This window comes from Microtus ochrogaster, chromosome 17 (genome assembly GCF_000317375.1).
Source record: "Microtus ochrogaster isolate Prairie Vole_2 chromosome 17, MicOch1.0, whole genome shotgun sequence".
In the NCBI taxonomy this organism is placed as follows: Eukaryota; Metazoa; Chordata; class Mammalia; order Rodentia; family Cricetidae; genus Microtus; species Microtus ochrogaster.
In genome coordinates, this window is record NC_022019.1 from 12,103,327 (window position 1) to 12,123,927 (window position 20,601).

The 20,601-nt window shown below is 47.2% G+C and overlaps 1 protein-coding gene across 2 annotated transcripts in view; it reads left to right on the top strand.

Moving 5' to 3' along the window:
* Ptk2b (protein tyrosine kinase 2 beta) overlaps positions 1–20,601 on the top strand; it is a 124,671-nt gene that overhangs the window by 12,244 nt on the left and 91,826 nt on the right. The window lies entirely within an intron of this gene.

Consider the following 20,601-nt stretch of genomic DNA (forward strand, 5'->3'; position numbering starts at 1 on the left):
CCATGCTCCCTGCCATGATGGTGATGGAGTCACCCTCTGAAATTGTAAACCAGACCTCAATTAAATACTTTAGAAGTTGCCTTGGTCATAGTTTTGTCATAGCAAAAGAACAGCAATTAAAGCAATTTCTCTATGTTCTTGTCTGTACTTGTTACTGTTTGTAATTTTGACTTTAACCATCTTGGTGGGGATGGAGTATCTTATTGCTAATTTCAATTTAATTTCTTTGATGACTAATGATATTGTGTACCTTTTCACATCCTGTGGACACTCAAGATGTTTCCTTTGGAGAAATAGCTATTTAAATCCTCTGAAAAGCACGTCTAGGAGTCCACAGTATAACCATCCAATTCATTGCTCTTCGGAAGACTTCCTAAAGCACTTAGTTTATGAAACCATGCCTATAATAAAAATTACTGTTCTAAATCATTGATTGGAAAAGAAAGCAGTTCTGTTAAGTGACCTTTATAAGCATGCCCAGCTAGCAAAACCACGCAGGTGGCTTCAGACTCATCTCTTTCCCAGTTGACTTCTATTTGAAATATGATAATTTGAAGAGAAATTCATGACTTGAAAGACATGGAAAGGGTTGGATATTAAATTTTTCTTTTCTGATTTAGTTTGGGGGAGGAGAAATCTCACTTAGAGTCATGCAGATGTGATATTAAAAATGGGTCAGTGAACAGCAGGATGGGTGGATGATGGAGAGATGATGGGTGGGTGGATGAAAAGCAGGTAGATGGAGAGATGAGGGATGGATGGATGATGGATGCTTAGGTGGAGAGGTGGATGAATGATGCATGGCTGGATGGATGGGAAGAAGGACAGGTGTATCAGTGGATTAATGAATGAATAAACCAGAGAAGGAATGCAATCTAGTGACCCAGTCAATCAATCAGCCAGAGCAATCTTTCCAACTTCACTTAGGATCGTCTCCTCCCACTCAGAAAAGTAGCACTGCTTTCAGTTTACACTCCACAGAGCTATATAAAAGCAGGTTTTGATTACAAATTTGAAATGGGATGCTATATTTCCTGTTGCTTGGGATATCTTTGAATATTCTTTGAAAACAGGAAGTAGTCTTTTTTTTTTTTTTTTTGGTTTTTCGAGACAGGGTTTCTCTGTGGCTTTGGAGCCTGTCCTGGAACTAACTCTGTAGACCAGGCTGGTCTCGAACTCACAGAGATCCGCCTGCCTCTGCCTCCCAAGTGCTAGGATTAAAGGCGTGCGCCACCATCGCCCGGCAACAGGAAGTAGTCTTGCTTGCTTGGTTTGTAGATGTGACTGAGACACTCTGAATTCTATGTCACCACCCAGGCCTTTCAGGGACAGGACACGGTACAGGGGCTTCTTATCCTTCATCATGTTCAGGACCCTCTGTCACCACTTTCCCTATCAGTGTGAAGACTTGCAGGTCACTGTCACTCTCAAGGCCCTGTCCCTTCTCTGGTGTCCAGTTGGGACAAGCTACCCAGAGACCATAAGCCCAATGACTCATCACCAGCTTCCACAGACAGAAAACACACATGAGTTATTGACCAAAGCCCTGGTGTCTGGTCCTAGTGTAGGCAAAGGAAAGAGGAAGCATGTCAGACAAGAAGGTAAGAAAGGAAGCTGTGGCCAGTTACATGAAGAAGTGGCAGACGTGTCCCAAAACTGCAGAGGTGACTTTGAAAGCCTCAGATCCTGGAGAGGGAAAGGTAGCAGGTACTCTGTGGATAGACCTTCATGGTAACAGCATGAAGGGTGGATGCCTGGAAGATTCGCTCAAGACGTTGTACAGTGGCGATTGGGCTCTGGGAGCAAGATTTAGTAGAGAGCTTTGTGGGTGGGACTGGGGCTTCTTTTCTCTTCTCCCCTCCTGCCCCCGTTCCCTCCCCTCCTCTATCTTTTATTCCCTCTCCCTTTTCTTTCCCATCCTCTGCTCTTCCCTTCCCATCCTTTCCCTTCTCTCAAGACACAGTGTCATACAGCTCAGGCTGACTCTCACTCCCTCTGAAGCCAAGAATGACCACGCACCTCTCATCTTCCTGCCTCTACCTCCTGATGGCTGGGATCACAGCCATAAGCCACAACACCCAGCTTATGTAACATTAGGGATCAGTGCGAGACCAAGGCTTTACATGCTAAGCACTCTACCAACTGAGCCCAAGCACCAATCCTGACTCCTTCCTTCGTTGATGGTGCTCAGTGGCTTTGGGATTAGGGGTTCATATATGTACCACTCAGGAAAGGTTCCAGATCCATCCCATAGGCTCTTAGTAGTCACTGTGTGTGTATGTGGGTGTGTGTGATGGGTGTGATGTATTTATTGTGGCCAGGGGCTGTGATAACACTGTGGATATAGAGGTGAACCGGAAACTACTTTCCAGACAAGGATAGCTTCAATGCACACCACATGAGTTGCCAGCGATTGGTACAAATGTCACTGGGTCTCTAAGGCCAGCGTACCAATGCCACTAAGGGGAGGCTACAAAGACTTCACAGATGACCTAGCTCAAGGATAGGGTTTCAGAAGTGGTTGGGATCAGGCCAACAGAAGATTGGTGAGATACTTCCCACGCAGAAGACATGGAAGACTGGCTGGTATGGGGAAATGAACAGCTCAAGGAATCAAGATTTAGCACAACTGTGGTATGAGCAATGCAAACATGGTGCATGCAGAGCCGTCCTCTGTCATGGCGGCTTGGCATTCGGCATTATTCTCCAGAAGTCACAGAAAGTGTAGGAGCAGCACGTTCGGCCGCATGGGTTTTCATGCTGGGAACAGACTCAGCATTTTGTTTTGGAGAGAAGGATTCTGATCCCAGGCCAGAACTCTAGCGCCAAGCTCAGAAAGGCTCCAGCTACAAGATTTGCAGACAGGCATTCTGGGTGTGGTCAAGGGCTATGAGCCAGGCTGTGGCACCGCTGATGTACATCAGGGCACTGTGGGAGCCCCCCAGGGGCACAGACCTCAGTGTCTGCTATCTTTGGGCATCTACCATGACACAGCTACCCATACTGCTGGCTTCCAGGGAAGCTGGTGTTGTGCAGTGGTCCCCCCAAGAGCTGTTCTATAGGAGCCCACTTCCTGCTTTCTCTCTCAGTACTGGTATAGGCTGTAGGAGAGTGGGGCAGAGGCAACAGAGGACTTGGCCAGGCAAGCAAGAACTAACCTGTCTCTAGCGGAGGTGCAGAGGATGAAGATGGGTTATTCACCAGGAATGGGGAACTCACGAAGAGCATGCCTATGTGAAATGCATGGGTTTGCCCTACAGTCGGAACAGGATCCCCAGAGTGTCTGGGGTACGCAGAATGAGAGGACCCTGGCATAGGGAATGTTCTGGGTACTGACAGACACTCATGCCCCTCCTTCTCCCGCCTCTCCCAGAGCACGTGGCTGTTCCACTCCACTTTGCCTGGCCCGTGTTTTCTAGAGACAAGATTATTTTCACAAGTACACGCTTTGCTAAATGAAGCGGTGGGAAGGCCGAGGTCTTGTTTCATGTCCTCTGTCTCCCATTCCTAATCCAGCAAATGTCAGGATTCATAGTTCTTGGTCAGTGGGGAGGGGGAGCATTTGGTCAGACATGGGGGGACTTTAGAAGATCTGCAGGGAAGAGCAGGTACAGAGATGGTCTCTGACCCCTCTGGGAATGATGGGCCGCAGAGGGACTCAGACTAAAACAGGACACATGGAATCTCGCTGGCTGCTGTTATAGGTCAGCTCACAGAAGGCTCCCCAGCCCAGGTTATGGCTGCTCCAGTGGAGAATAAACCCAAGGGAAGATTGTGTGAGGACTACATAGCGACCTTAGAGCCTCCAGCATAGCATGGAGTCATGCCTCCTAAGGCCTCACTCCGAATTTCTCAGACTCACTGAGGCTTGAACTCCTGGCTCCAGAGCCATGGCTTTTACACTTGTCCTGGATGCAGCCTGAGTACCACACTGCTGGCAGCTTTTCAGGTCGAACAGGGACAGTGTTTTGAAAGACTCTGCAGAACAGTCCCCCAAACAGTTCTTTTAGGGGTTGTGCTTCTTCGGGGTGCATCTTAGAAACCCCTTACCCGAAACTTGGTGAACATTTCAGCATCTGTCCACCCGGGCAACAGTTGCTTCCTTTTTCTTGGTTTTGCTTTGGTTCGTTCTCAGTGCTTCCTCTTCCCAAAATGGTCCCAATGAACCCTGCTTGAAATAACAACACTGTGCTATCAAGATGACCCGCTATCGGCTCAGGGTACTCTGACTTCAAGGCTGCTTTGGCCAGGCTTTGCCCTTGATCCACCACACTGTCTTTCTCGGGACCACGACGCCTGACTCCCCATGTGTCTCCCCAAAGCATCCTTCTCTGCGCTGTTCGTCGCGCAGGGCTCTCCTTCTGCTTTATGATCTCCTTCATTGCGTGTACAGCTTCCTCAATGAGCTCATGAATCCAAAGGAAACCTTGGCACCTGTGATCTACTTGATGGGTTACAAGGAACCTGTGGCTGGTGTCTGCTGTAGTACAGGAAGGGACGAGAAAGAAGCTAAGACCAATCTGAGTCATCCCCACAATCTTGAGCAGCCTGTGATGATGAGATCTATCTACAAAGGCCTAGGCAATGGGGGAAAGGGGACAGCTGCTGGACCCACTGGAAGTGGAGATGACTGGGAACCAGAGTCAGTGGGTTCCTCAGCCTTTAAAATAGTTAGATTTACCAATCTCACCCAGGGAATTGCCACCCCCATGGCTATATCAGGAATTTTTTTTTCAGGCCAAAAAAAAAAAAAAAAACTGTGTCAGGAATTTTATCTACGATCAGTCCCTCTTGGTTAATTTTTAATTTTGGGAGAGCTAATCTATTCCAGATCTTTTCTTCCTATGGAGCTGAATCTCCCCTTGTGCCTTGCAGCTCTCCCCCAGCTCCCTATTGGAGCTCTTTCCTCCAACACTGTCTGAGTCTGGTTCTTTGCCTTGGTCCATGCTAACAAAGCCCCTGGTGTCTCCTAGGATTATGGTGCCTCCATGACTTCTGGATAAATCCCAGAAGCTCAGAAGGTTCCAGACTTGTCTCTGTGAAGTTCTTCCTTTCTCTGCTTATTTATATCTGTCTGATGACAGTGTCCCTCCAGACACTCCAGAATCTACCTTACCAGAACCCAGCTCAACTTCTTGCCTCACACGACTGACAACTACTCTTCAGTCTTCTATAAGTCATTAACAATTACCATGCACACTCATTTCCAGAAAAGGCTTGGAGAAAGAAGCCCGCCCCCCCAAGCTCAGGTCTTTGCTCCATTCCTATTTAAGATAGTGGTGAGCATGCTCGCCCATTTCCCTGCCCCGGACACCAAGATCCTAAGAGACCCAAGGTTTTGTTAACAAGGGCCAAGGCAAAGAGCAAGACTCAAACAGGGCTGGGGTAAAGAGCTCCAGTAGGGAGTTGCTGGGGAGCTGCAGGGTTGAAGCTGATGTTCTCCAGTGTCCCCCACCCTAGAGGGTGCCTTGGTCTGCACATAGGCAATTCTCCATTGTTGGAGAAACAGGTCACGAGGATGAACACTGAGGCCTCTGTTTCTACATATGCTCTCTCTGCTTCCCCGCCACGCTTTGCAAATCCTCCAGCTCAGTCTTCCTACACACTGTACCATGCCCAACACTGACAGCCAGTGTTCCCCTTACTAGGCCATCACAAAGATTCAAAGAAGGTAGATCTGAATGTATTTAATGCACTCTGCATGGTACATCGTATGTCATAGATAATTAGTCTGTCTAGTTCTTCTGTGTATCAGGCAAACATTTATAGAAGACACAAGTGTGTGGACCTGAAGGGACAGCTGAGCCCCATCCCTGGGCAATCAATCTGGCTGCACTCAGCCCAAATCCCAGCTCTGCAACTCAGGGCCTCAGCATGGTCTCTGGCACTTTGAGACTTACTTTACCTTCTTCCTCTTCCTCTTCTTCTTCTCCTTCTCTGCTTTCTCCTTCTCCTTTTCCTACTTTCTCTTCCTCCTCCTCCTTCTTCTTCAAGATTTATTCATTTATTATGTATACAGTGTTCTGCCTGCATGCCAGAAGAGGGTACCAGATCTCATCACAGATGGTTGTGAGCCTCCGTGTGGTTGCTGGGAATCAAACTCAGGACCTCTGGAAAAGCAGCCAGTGCTCTTAACCTCTGAGCCCCCTCTCCAACCCTTTCCTGTGCTTTTTACCCCATCTACATGGTTGCTTCTTCTTGGCTTCATCACTTCAAGACACATCAGAGAACTTGGTCCCCCAAGGACCTCAAGATGTCACAGACTACAGGAAACAATGAGGATTTTGCATTGTGCATGGAGACATGGAGGGAGAAAGGAAAGGGAAGGTCAGAGGATGTAGTAGTCATATATCTCTGCTCTCCTCCCCTCCTCCTCCTTCTGGTTCCCGGCCCAGGCTCTCTGAACCTCATCTTCTAACTGCAGTCACCAAATGAGACAATTTCCATCCTAATAGCTTTCTTCCTGGAAGGACTTCTGTTTCCATCCCCTCTTCATGATTGACACTTGTCTAAATAAAGATATCAGAGTTTTGAGACAGAATGTCCGGTGTTTAAATCTTGGTGACCTTGAAGCAAGCATTGGCTCAACAGAGGGGAGCTGCCTGGCCAGGGCAGAGCTGGAGTGGTTGTACTCAAGCAGAGCAGGACTCATTAGGTCCCACATTAAGCAAAACAGTCCCCGCCCCCTAAAGCAAACTGAGCCAGGGGTGGAGTGCCAGTGGGTTTTGTGGCTTGTGAAGAGGTGGATATTTGAGTTTCATTGGCCGCAAGCCTGGCATTCTGATGATGGCGCTGGATAACTTGTCTGTCTAGAATTGCTCCATTGACTTTCTCATCAACCAAAAAGACAGGTGAAGATGGTTAGATTCTGTTATAAACAGGTGATTCCTGGCCTGGAAAAGAAAGGAAACCTTCAACAGATCTGAAAATTTTCAGGGAGAGGTGAGGCAGGGAGGTGCTTATATGATGCCTGCCACAGAGAAGGCCAAGAAACCAAAACCCCGATGGTCACGTGAGGAATGCAGGAAGCAGGACATGCCACAGGTTACAAGAGACACTGTGGTCTCCAAAGTCTTATTTGTGTCTTGTTCCTTGACCAGGGAGCTGGGTTTTCATCCCAAATGGTCTTCATGGCCTCTTCCTCTTTCTCCACCTGTTGGTAGCCTCGGCAGCTTGCTACCATCCATCCTCAGGAAGACCTCTTAGACCTCCTCTCGCCTGGGTCAGATAAATGTCCTGTACCAACTCAAGAGGCCACACTGCCTGTGTTAGGGCTGTCCCCATGGAGCAAGGATCTTAGGAGAGAATGGGGTGGACTGGCCTCAACTCTTGAGTGCAAATTCTGTCTTTACGGAGAACGATTTCCTCAACCTCAGCAACTGTTGGGATTGTCTCTTCCCAATGACACTGTCCATTATTGGATATCTCTTGTTGCTGAAGGGTTCGTCCCCATAGAACTGCCATGAAGCATACAGTGGCTCTTAGTGACAGGGGACCTCCCCTCCCAAAGGTTTTCTAATCTAAGTGTAACATAAAGAGTCACTTCCTTTCCTCCTTTCATAAAGGGAGTCTTCAAACACATGGCCTCTCTTACTCTCTGTGTTGGAGAAATGATTCTGTCATTGCCTTGAAAGTCATGGCCAACAGGAAACAAAACACTGTATGTATGACATCACCTTCCTCCCCGAACACAGGGCCTTTACTTGCCTGGAACTCACTCTGTACACCAGCCTGGCCTTGAACTCAGAGATCTGCTTCTGCCTCCCAAGCTCTGGTAGGCACCATGCACAGGATCTTTTGCCAAGGCCACCCCATCAAAGCAAAACCAACAGAGCCCGCTTCCCACTTCACCTTCCACGTCTTCCTCAGCATGCAGCTCTCCAGCATGCACAGCTCCTAGAACTTGTGCATCATCTCAGTGCCGTCGCCTAGTAACAATATGCTTAGCAACCAGTAAAGGAAGTGTGATCACACCTCCCAGCATTGTACATGGAGCACTGCAGACAATACAAACAGCTCCTGATTTCTCTCTGTGCGGCTACAGGAAGGTAACTTTCAGAGATGGCTAGCATTCTGCTCTTGAGATAGTGTTCATCATCCAGGGGCCTAAATTGGCTGCTGTTTGGCTTTTTACTTGGCATTGGGTAATATCTTTGCGGGGGCGGCTGGGTAGGTGGTTCTTGAAGGGCCGGATCTCTCTGCTTGCACTTGTTCTCAGGATGCCTGTGATGCAGGCAGGGCAGCTTGCAGAATCCTCTCTGCTCCCACGCAGCCCTCCCTGCACCAAGCCTGCATCACCTGCCCCCAACCACTGTGCTCCCCACATCCTCTTCGATTTGGAGGTGATTCTCCACACCCTACCACCTACCTGTCAGCCATTGCTCTCCCTGTGTTTAGGGTTTCTTTCAGACACTTCTGTGCTTCTAAACAGTCTCAGTTCCCCCATGATCTGAGATATTCGCGCTCTCTCTCTCTCTCTCTCTCTCTCTCTCTCTCTCTCTCTCTCTCTCTCTCTCTCTCCTTCCATTTATGTGTCTCCCAACCTTCCACCTCAGGACCAGATATCACACAAGATGGGCACAGGTTTGAAAGCTATCTGTTCAGGCTCAGACTCTGGCTGGCTGTATTGTTTCCTAATACATGACACTCAGGAGCCCCAGTGACATCTTAACAGCCCAGTTTTTAATCAGGACACCAAGAGACTATCTCTTTGTTCTAGCATCTGGTTGGAGTCTCAGGGCTCAGGGTCTTGCAGTAGCCACAGAACCTAACTAGGCTGTACCGAGTGGTATCTGGGAGAGCAGGTTCAGTTCTCGACAGCCCTGTGTTCCTTTCTTTCACTTTGGAAATGGACCCTTGAGTGCCGGACTCGTCCTGTTCACAGAGGAACTTCTTGCAATGCTTAGAGAAGATAAATGCACCAATGTCCTTTTTACATGCCAAGCCTCTGTCCTTTTACATGTCAAGCCTCTTTGCAGATTTTTAAGAAAAGAATTTTCTAGGACAAATCTGGTCCTGTGTTTGCTGTGAGATGGAAAGAGATTCTGAGATTTCTAAGGCTGCAAACAGAGACACAACAGTCACCCAGTCTCGATAGACCTCATCTGGATCATCAAATCCTTCCAAGATGCTTTATCTCAAAGCTGTAAGAATAAATTCCAGCAGCATTTACATCCTTTATTCCCTGGGGCCCCATGATTCAGGTGGCCAGGTGACACCTCGTTCAAACTTTAGTCTAAGGACGTTTCATAGGCCTCTCTTCATTCTGGCTTGGGAACAAAAAAACAAATGAGTCAGAGCATGACCACAGTCTCGTAGAGGTGCTGAGGGAGCAGCCCCTGAGGTAAGCATTTGGGGTTTGTGTCACCCATCCTTCCATGGCAATTTTGTCTTGAGTAGCAGCTGAGTGAAAGGCAATTTTGCAAATGGAGGCTTCTGGGAGCAAGAGGTGCTAAAGCACACTGCATAGGTGTTTAGAGTAGGCCGGATAGAGTTTGGGTGGTATTGAATCTTGAAGCTTGGGAGTCTGGCCAACAATGCACAGACATTCCAGAGGCCTGAGCACTTTCCCCCAACACTTCCCTTAGGCAATTGGAAGATTTTTACCAAGGAAGATCCCAGCAGGTAAGGGGGGAATGCAGCACACATGCAAGGCTCTGGCTTTCACTGAATGGCACTTTTCGAAACCCTAAGACAGAGACCTGCATCTTTACCCTCACCTCTTGGTCCTGTGATTCCCATCGGGGAAGTAAGCAGGCTTCTTGCTAAAATTCCTGCTCTTTGGTAAACAAACAGAAAGCCAAAAACTTCTTAGCCCCTAGAGGTTAGATACAGCACAGAGGTCCCCCACTGACCACGTTAGAGCTAGCTCTTAACACACATAGGGATTTGGTGAGGATCTGTAGGGAGGCAGATTTAGCAACCCTCTGCCCAGATAGCTAAAATAGTAGGTCATAACCCAAGGCAAAGTTAAGTCAGGAGAGACCCTAGTAACTGTCCAATCTACCAACCATTCACAGCTTGGAAATAGTCCCCAAGATATAGGTGGAGGTTAATTGCGATTATTACTTTTTTAAATGTTATTTTGACACTGAAAATAAAAATACCCAAGCAATACAACAGGAAAGTATTTGCTCAAGGCTCTGCTATCTCATGGAGACATAATCTGCCTAGATCCCTCACGTCTGTTGACTTCCACACCTCTTCTTATCCCAGCGAGACTCCAAGCAAGGCTGGAAATGGATCTCCAAAACGATCCTTTACAATCCCAGCATAGTCCTTGCCACTTCCGACATTAAATTGTCAACACTTCACGAGCCACGGGATCGTTTCAGACACATTATCTTCTGAATAAAACATAGGCAGAGCCTATGGGGAAAATGTTAATCATAAAATATCAGTAGTAAGCTGATCTCTCAAAACACACCTGCTGCAGTGGGGTTAAAAAGCACCCGCCCAGGACTGATGTGAAAGTAGAGCGTGTGTTTGGTTTCTGGAAGCCACATCCCACGTAGCAGGCAGGGAAACAGTGCTAATGGGGTGGGTAAAAGCAATTTGAACGCCATCCCCCGCACAGGCTCCTGTCTACAGCTTTTGTTCCCAGTGTCTCTTCAATAAACATGACTCAGTCTGATCTTCGGGTTCCACTTCCTCTGGGCAGGGAGCTGACTCTGTGGTGCCTATCCTGGGTGACTCAGGGGCCCCTGGGCAGGGCTGCCTGCCTCTTCTTTGGCCTGCCAGCCTAGCTCCCTTCTGCCACGGGATCTCTGCTCTTCTTGGCTTCTCCAGTTTTCTATATGTTCCCTGAAGAACTAGGGTGGCCTCTTTCCCTACCCCTCTGTGCATAGATCTTGGTGAGAAGCCAAAGTGCTTTTTACACCCACCCACTCCTCTGCATGAGGCATGGAAGGCCAAGTGAGGGTCACAATGGATTCCTATGAGAAACAAAAGCAAATATCAAGGGCTGGAGAAGATGGCTCAGCAGTTAAATGCACTGGCTGCTCTTCCAGAAGACTCAGGTTTGATTCCTAGCACCCCCGCCACCCCCACCCCACAGCAACTCAGAATAGTCTGAAACTTCAGTTCCAGGGGATCTAATGTTTTTTTCTGGACTTCATAGATACTAGACTGTGGTGCATATATAAGCATGCAGACATAGCACTCATGCACATAAAATAGTAATAATAAAAATAAAGGTCAGGCAGTGATGGCGCACGTCTTTAATCCCAGCCTTGCAAACATGAGGACCTGAGTTCAATTCTAAGTATCTATGTAAAGAAAACTGGGCTTGGTGGTATGTACTTGCAATCTAAGCATTGGGGAGATGGAGACGGGTGAATCCTTGGTGTTCACAAGTTTCAAGCTACTGAGAAATCCTGTTTAAAAACAAAACAAAACAATACAAAACAAAACAAACAAACAAAAAAAGTAGGCGGATAAGGCCTAGGGAACAATACCTAAATTTATCTTCTCACTTCCACATACATGTGCGCATGCGCGCGCACGCACGCACGCACGCGCACGCACACACACACACACACACACACACACACACACCAGCCATAATAGCAGCTTTCTCTATCTGGATGCACAATTTACTAAACCCGCATGGGATGGCTTTTGTAACAAGAACAGTAGCATTTTCTGCAAGAATAATAAAAGGCGATGAATGCAGAAGTGTGGGGTCTTCTCCCCAGGCCACCTGAGGGTGTATTCACCCCCAAGATGTAGAGAAGTGGAGAAACACATGTTCACAAGACTTCCTGCTAGCCTGGCCTCAGAATTAAAGAAGCTATAATTAAAAATATTTATTTAACCAATTAAACACTTTTGCTACATTATTTAAAGGATTTATTTAGCATTTACTATGAGGGAGCACTAGAAATCGATAGTACAAGAGTTTCTTTGGTAGGGCCTGTGATAGGTTGAATAAGATGCCTCCCATAGTCTTGGGCATTGGAACATTTGTTTCCCAGTTGGTGATGCTGTTTGGGAGGTTTAGGAGGTGTGGTCTTAGTGAAGAAAGATGTCACTAGAGATGGGCTTTGAGAATTTAAAGACACAAGCTACTTCTAGCTTGCGGTCTCTACTTTGTGTGTGGGGTTCAAGATGTGGGCCCTCAGTTTCCTGCTCTTAATACCATGCCGTTACTTTGTGTCATGGACTCTATCCCTATGGAACTGTAAGCCCAAATAAACTCTTCTTTAAGTTGTCTTGGTCAACAGAAAAATAACCAGTACAGACAGGGCTCTTAGTGTTGGAGGCTGTGGGTCATGAGAGACTTTAGATCAGGGCAGTATGATGGAAGGGAATGACTGTGGCAAACTGTGCAGAGTTCTTGACTTTAAGGGAAGGTGCACTCTCTCTATGAGAGCAACCCTACTTTCCAGGGCAACTCAGGGGCAGTACTTGTAGCCTGATAGTCCTAGACATCACTTCCATTTAATTTTCTGTAGTGAAGAGCATAGGGGCCCTCTGTTCTGTCCCGTCCGGCTAGCTTAACCCCTAAATAACCACACAGAAATTGTATTAATTAAATTACTGCTTGGCCCATAAGCTCTAGCCTCTTATTGGCTAACTCTCACATCTTGATTTAACCCATTTCTAGTAATCTGTATATCACCAAGAGGTCGTGGCTTACTGAGAAAGATTCTAACCTACGTCCATCTCAGGCCGGAGATTCATGGCATCTGCCATTCTGCCCTTCTTCCCAGAATTTTGTTCTGTCTTCCCACCTACCTGAGATCCGCCCTATCAATTAGGCCAAGGCATTTTCTTTAATAACCAATGAAAGTAACACAAATACAGAAGGACCTCCTACAATTTGCTATCATGAGGTAGGAAGAGCTTAGCTTCCTAACCATTCCTTCACAGACTGACCTGTGTGTATGGGCACACAGATCCCCAGCACTTTCATCCTCACATGTTTTCTCTCTCATGTGTTCGTCTATCTTTTGTGGGTACCTTGATCTTCTTGATCTCCTGAGTAATAGCAGAGCAGTGTTTGACCAGGTACGGCACATTCTCAGGGTGGTACGAAGAGGATCTGGACAAAGGCAGGGTTTCCCACAGTTGAACTGCTGGGTGAACTTCTCAGCTGTGTGATTTACTGCTCAGCTGCTGAAAGGTGTTTATCCAGGGAACGCAAATGTAATCATTCTTACTGGTCTCTTAGACCTGGCTGTGGGTGGTTGTGATTGTTAATGTTGATGCTCAGCTAGATTGAACTCAGAGTCACCTAGGAGATTAGTAAAGCATACCTCTGGGGATGTCTCTGAGCACATTTTCAAAAACATTACATCATGATGACTCTGACCTAACCAAAGGTTTAATCCAATGATGGATTCAAAATTTGAATATAAATTAATAAGACTATATAAAACAGAACCTCATTGGAGGCAGTGGATCACTAGACATTTGCTTTTGAGGCAATATTGTGACCCCGACTCCTTCTGCTTCTTCCCTTCTGCTTCCTGGATGCTATGGAGCGAGACACTTTTCTTCACTATGCCCTTCATTCCAAACGTTTCTTCCTTCCTTGCCATGGTTATAAAAGTAATGGAGTGAGATGACCATAGACCCATTCCTCTGAGGCCATGAGCCAAAATAAGTCCTCCTTCTATGAATTACTTTCTTGGGTATTTTGAAATGTTGACCAAAAATGGCTAAAAGCAATGGAAAATAACTTAGCAAGAAAAGGCCTACTATGGACGAAGAAAGAATAAAAAGGCACTGCATGGCCACTTATTATCAGATTACCTTTTAGTTACAGCTTTACAGACAACAGAAACCCCAAAAGGGGTTTTCTGGCCCCTGTACTCAATGTGTAGAGAAGACCCAAGAAAAGGCTGAATTCAAAGAAGATAAGAACAAGGGCCTCAAACATGGCCACACATACCTGTGTCTGCTCTTCTGCCGGTCTCTCATCCTGGGGCTCTTGAAAACACTGGCTTTATTCTTTCAAAATAATGTCTGCTATGGCAACAGCCTTGCCACACATCTAAGACAATTCTTTTCCTTAAGCTCAAGCTTCAAAAGCATTAGTTTTGGCTAGGATCATGTGCCCACTTCTGAATGATCCCCACAACCTGGAGGTGGGAGGAGGATGTTGGTTTCATTTAGCTAATATGTTCCATCCTGGGGGCAGAGTGGGATGAGGAAGCTGAAGAGGTGGTCTACCACAATGGGCAGCCTCCACTTCAGGTATGAAGGGTGTGCAAGAAGGGGAATTCCCACTAAGAAAGTGAGAGACATCCTCCCACCCTCTGAAGGGGTAGGAAGAGGCATGGCAGGTGAGCCCTTGTAAGAGTTTACAAGCCCTGGTGGGTTGGGTAGTGGTTTAAGATTGGTAGCTACACATCTCTGTGACTGTGGAAAGGACTATCGAATGTGGGAAATTATAGTATTGAAAGTGCCTGGAAACTGGTTATGTTATGAAATTGCTGATGAATAAAACCTTGCAGAAAGAACCAGGGAGAAGGTCGAGAGGTAGCCACCAGCAAGTCTTTCGTACAGGGCTGTGCAGCCCAGCACCCTTCTGGGCTGTCTTGCAGCAGCTGATCTAGGGAGAAGGCAGGAGAGTTTGCCTTCCCAGCTGCAGAGGCCTGCTGCGGTGTTGTCTAGAGCAACCAATGCCTTTGCTCATTGCTCTGTCTTCCTGGGCTTGAACCCAGGGGTCAGCATTAGTGAGGAGCCTGTCACAGAACCAATCCTGGTTTTCAAAGATGATATTTATATCACACAACTTATGTCCGAAATTGAAGAGCCACCTTGTCCTCCAGTCTTTGTGTAGATGATGTTTTTAGATGGCTATTTTGGGTCTGCCTTTTGACTCTCCCAACTGTGCTTTGTTTTTTTTTTCAAAGAGTCTTCACACTTTAACCCTCTTCTGGCTGGTACAGGATAATGGCTTCCCAGAGATCTCCACACCTTAGACTCAGAATTTTGGGGGAGTTTTCCTACACGGCAAAGGAAGCTGAACAAGAGGGGCTAAGTTGAGGATTTTAAGGAGATGAGTGTTCTGGACAGGATATGTAGGTTTCCTTACAAGGGGGAGTCAGGACTGATGGCTCCAGGAAGAGAAGGCAATGTCACGGAGAGACAGAAATGGAAAGACAGCAGCAGGGGTGGGGTCGGGGGACCGTGCACAGAAGTATGCTAAGAGTCTCTAAAATCTTGAAAAGGAAAACATTCTTACCCAGTCTGGCTAACATCTTGGTTTTAGGACTTCTAACTCCAAGTCTATAAGATAAACACCTGCTGTTCTAAGTTACTGAATTTCATGGTAATATCTTATAGCATCAGTAGGAAACATCCGTCCGTCTTTCTGGAAAGCAAGTTGGCGGTATGGATCGGGAAATATAAAAGAATTTTAATGCCTTCTCACTGAGTCATTCAATTTGTATATCACTTATATATCAAGCTGTTTGTGTTATTGTGTGCGGCACAAAATGTTGGGACTACCAACCTGGGGGCTGTGGGTGTTCTTTCTTACTGCAGCACAGTTTGAGACTATGTTCCTTATGCTGATGGCCCGTCTGCTGGAGGATGTTTCTCTGAACAGTGTGTTGTCATGGCACATGGAGATGCATGAGGGCATTAGAAAGTGGCTATGATGGCAGCTCCCATCTACTGATTCAGAAGAGACTTACTGACCATGCCATATACCAGGCCAGGGATGGGGGATCAGAGCTAAGGATTTTTGTGGGATTATAGGAAGGTACACATGGTTGATTACAGATATGGTAAGATTTCTCAGAAATATTGACCTTCCACTTGAATTTTGGAGGCTCAATAGGAGGAGAGGGTAGCTGCTGAGCTAAGTTAAAGAAGGCATTCCTTTCCCCATCTGCACACGAGTCAATAACAGATGCGGTCCCTACTTGCATCCTGCTAACTCAAGGTTCTGGACCCTGGAGCAAATCAACCACCCCTGAATTAACAGCTAACAGAGGGAAAAAAATAGACAACCCAAATATCCTGCAGTGGGTCACTGGTATTTCCATACAAAGAAATACTACCCGGTCATAAAAAACATTTGAATCATGAATGTACGTCATGACTGAGGTGAATCTCAGCAGCATTGTAGGGAGTATAAAAAGGTCAGTTGCCTCAGCCAGGCGGTGATGGTGCACGCCTTTAATCCCAACACTCGGGAGGCAGAGGCAAGCGGATCTCTGTGAGTTCGAGACCAGACTGGTCTACAAGAGCTAGTTCCAGGACAGGCTCCAAAGCTACAGAGAAACCCTTTCTCGAAAAACAAAAAAACAAACAAACAAACAAACAAAAAACCTCAGTTTCGAAAGGTTGCACGCTGGATGGGCCCATTGATATAAACTTCTTTAAAAGACAATTCCAGCCAGGCCTTGGATGCCAAGACAGTGGGACAATCCTGCGCAGAAGGTCAGCCTAGTATGCATAGAACCTACCCAGCTTTAACAGTCAGGTTTACCCAGCCTAGAGTCATCTAAGAAGAGAATCTCAACTGAAGGATTGCCAAGATGAGATTGGCTATGGGCAGACACGTCTGTAGGGGATTGTCTTAATCACTCATTGAAGCTGGAGGGCCTGGCCCCCTGGGGGTAGCACCATTCCCTGGACAGGTGGTCCTCACTTGTAGAAGACCACTAGCTAAATGCGAGCCTGTGCAAACCACCAAGCTCCATCCTCCATGGCTCCTGCTGCTCTTCCGCGGCCATGCAGTGAATTCCCTGGTTCAGGATGACGCTGTGTGGAATAACAGAGAGGCCTGGTTTCAGGTTCCTGCCTCGAGTTTCTGAACTGTAACCTAGAAGCATAAATCCAATAAACCCTTTCCTAAGCTGCTTTTGGTCAGGATGTTTATCTCTCATAGCAACAGAGGTGATACTAGGACTTATGGTAAGACCCCGTCTCAAGAACCGAACCTAACAAGATAACCTTGCACAGGTGCAAAACAAGTTCAAGGCTCTCGAGACGAAGAGGTTCCTTATATGATTGTGACTTTAAAAGGGTCACCCCACAGGGAAGTCCATTCACACCTGGTAGAAGAGTTGTCATTGTGAGAATGTACGCATAAGATGATAGACACAGGACAACACACATAGGTGTAAACAACTGAACTTGCATTGCACATGGTGAAAACAGGCTGGGGAGATGGCTCAGCTGAGAAAGCGCCTGCCCAATAAATATGAGGACCTGACTTTGGGTCCTTAGAATCCACATAAAAAGCCAGGCACAGCAGCATACACAGGCAGTGACAGGAGGATCCTTGGGTCTGGCTGGCCAGCCAGCCGAGCTGAATCAGTGAGCTTCAAGTTCAATAAGAGCCCTGCCTGAAAAGCAAAAGAGACAGACAACTTACATCCATTTCCAACCTCAACACACTCCTCATGTACACGCATGTGCGAGCACACACACACACACACACACACACACACACACACGCAGTGGAAATGGAGTAAAGACTGTAGGTTAGTCCCAGTATTACACCAGTGCCAGTTTTCTGGTTTTGCTAATGTACGGGGAGATGTCATCATAGGGAAAGAGGAAAGATTGGTCACGAGTAACAGGACTCTGCTAACTGTCCATCTTCCTGCGATCTGTAACCATTTCAAAAGAAAAAGAAAAAAGAAAAACTACAGGCTAAAAATTTCTCCAATGCTTCTTTTGCTCCTAAAAATATTTTCAAACCCCGACTATATCCAGGTCCATTTGAGTTAGTGTTTGAGTACCTCGTGGTCCTCCTGTGGCTTCCAGATGTTTGCTAGTGGCCACATGGGACAGGGAGGTGATGCTAGCATCTGGCAGCAGAGGGGAGTGGAAGCTCACTTCCCCTGACTTTGCTGTGTACCTCATGCCCGCCCACCCCATTATCTACATCTGGGGTATCATTCTCGACTAAGGGAACAAGGAGATTGGATGTGCTTTGAGACATTGTCGATGCTGTCATGTGGTGTGAATCTAGCTTTCTGCCTTACAAACTCTTGACTAGTGAAGAGACACAGCTAGAAAACAGGCTAGAGAGAGACTCACTGGACAGGACATCTGGGCAAGGAGATCGATGACTAAGATTGAACAGGTATTTGGTGTAGACAGAGTTTTATGTATTGAAAGAGGAATCCCAGATGAGATTATATCAGCTGTTCTGAATTATGACAGCAACACTCTAGCATCATGTGACTTCCAAAAAGCTACTCAGTGTCTTTGGGGCTTGGTTTCCTTTCTGTATGTTAGTAGCACTCATAGCAACCAGGCTGAGTAATTTCTTTCCATATTTGCTGCTTGTTTTGTATTTCAACTCTATGTCTGTGTGTGCATACGTTTATGATCATAATTTCATTGCTGCTTCATAACTGTAATTTCGCTACTATTATGAATGGCAGTGTACATATACGCAGGGCATCTGATATGTGATCCTCCAAGACTGAGAACTGTTCCTCCAAGGACTACACATGAATTCACCGGCAAGGCTACGAAGGAAAGCAATGGATGCTCTCAGGAAAGCCCAGCTCTGCCAGAGGCCTATAGGACCCAGATCAACATCTCTCCATCAGGCAGCAGGACCCGAGGTGGTGAAAGGCAGGAATTCCCCTAGCACAATGCTCCAAACTGCCATCATCTCTCCAGTGACACCATATACACTGAGAAGGGGGTGGGGAGGAAGAGAGGAGAGGAGAAAGATCGGGGGTGGGGGGAGGAAAAAGAGAATAGAAGAAGAGAAAGAAGAAAGGGAGGAGGAGAAGTCTTTGCAGAGCACTGCTCCTGATGTATTTGGATGAACGAATGAAGTGTGAGGATAAAAGTACCTTTCTCCTGACCTTTGGTCTAGATTTGGTTCCCCCCCTCCCCCCACTAGGATGGCAGCCAGGAAGAAGAGCTTTCAGCTATTCTCTAAACAAAATTTATTGGTCCTAGCCAGACTGGGTGGCCCACACCTGTAATCCCAGCACTCAGGAGGCTAGGGTCAGACAATGAGGAGTTCAAGATCGCTTTCAGCTACATAATGTAGCTGAGTTGGAAGCCAGCCTGGGCTCCATAAGATTCTGCCTCTCACAAAAGTAAAAACAACAAGAAAGATCCCATTGGTTCAGAGATAGAGATCCTGGAACTGGGGGAGACATAGCTCTAGCTCTCCTTCTGGTGTGTGTGCACGTTCATGTGCATGTGCGCGTGCGCGCGCGCACACACACACACACACACAGTCATCTATAATCTTGGTCATCTAAACACCCTCCTTTGGAACTTTTCTCATCCTTAAACCTATTTTGCCATTGCCTCAGCTCAGCATGCTCTGAGGGGACAGCCCGGGTTTCTGCAGATGGGATGGGCAACTGGAGTTTCACGGGAGACTTCTTTTTGGTGATGTACATGGCTGCTCAATACCCAGCAGGCTGGTATGAATACAGGTCTCACCTTCATCCTCTGATGACTCTGATAACCTATTTGTCACTCTGAAGGCAGGGCTAAGTTGGAGTCAGAGCCTCTGTCTGCACCTCCAGGGTCTACCTCTTCCCTTTGAGCTAACCTGCTCCTTCTCCACTTCCCGGGTGTGACTCACAGGTAGCTCCTGTCAGCGGAGCAGGTGTGTGTCATTTCCTCACTCTGAGAAGACCCCCAATGTTGTACTGTTTCCCACCTCCACTAGCCTTACCCTTATAGGGCTTGGACGGTTGCCACAGACATCCTTCCAGGGATGCATGAACTGTTTGGGGGTGGGCTTTTGCATCCTCACTGAGAAGTTTGGGGAAAGCAGGAGCCAACGTCAGGCCTCTCATCTTTCCCCCTCACTCTGCCATGCCCACCCCTCTTCCCTTTAGCAAACCAACCCCCTACTTACACCAGTGCCCTAGAACTGGTTCCCGCCCTCATCATGCTCCCCAGTGTCCCCCTTACAGCCTGGCCTTCACCCGAGAAGGGAGCCCAATCCCCCATCATTACTGATTTCCTGTCGACAGACCTTCCCAGGATGAGAAGGTGCTGACGCCCTCCTCAGGAGAGGTCCGGAACCACTTGGTGAGAGGGAAGTTGAGCTAGTGCTGCCCAGTCACTGTTCTGGGACATTGTCTTTTAAAAGTCTTTGTGACAAAAAAACTCCTGAGACAACTGTATGGCCAGAGTAGGCTGAGAATGCCCCCCCCCCCCCATGAAACTGGCTCCCCAGTAGGTCAGGTGCCTGTTCTGCTCAGGTGGAAAACTGGAAAAAGCCTGACTTCACTAGTCAAGCGAGGCTTCCTTAGGGCAAGGTATAGGGGAGGGCCAGTTCACCCTGTCAGGCCATGGCACTCCCGTGGTCTTGGGTCTGGTGCTAAAGGAGCCTCCTGAGCCAACTGCAAAGGCTCTTGGGTGTTGTAGTTGAAGGTGGTATTGTGAGATTCCCTTGAAGGAGTTGACCCATTGAGGTAAAGCTGAAGGAGCCATAAACTGTTCTTCAACCATGAAAGAAGCCAATAGGTGGCGGTGAGATGGGTTTTGCTCCACTTGTATCCCCTAAGGCAAACATAAGAAATGATAGAAAATTTGGGGCTTCTCTTTTCTCTTTCCTTTCTCTCTTCTCTTCTCTTCTCTTCTCTTCTCTTCTCTTCTCTTCTCTTCTCTTCTCTTCTCTTCTCTTCTCTTCTCTTC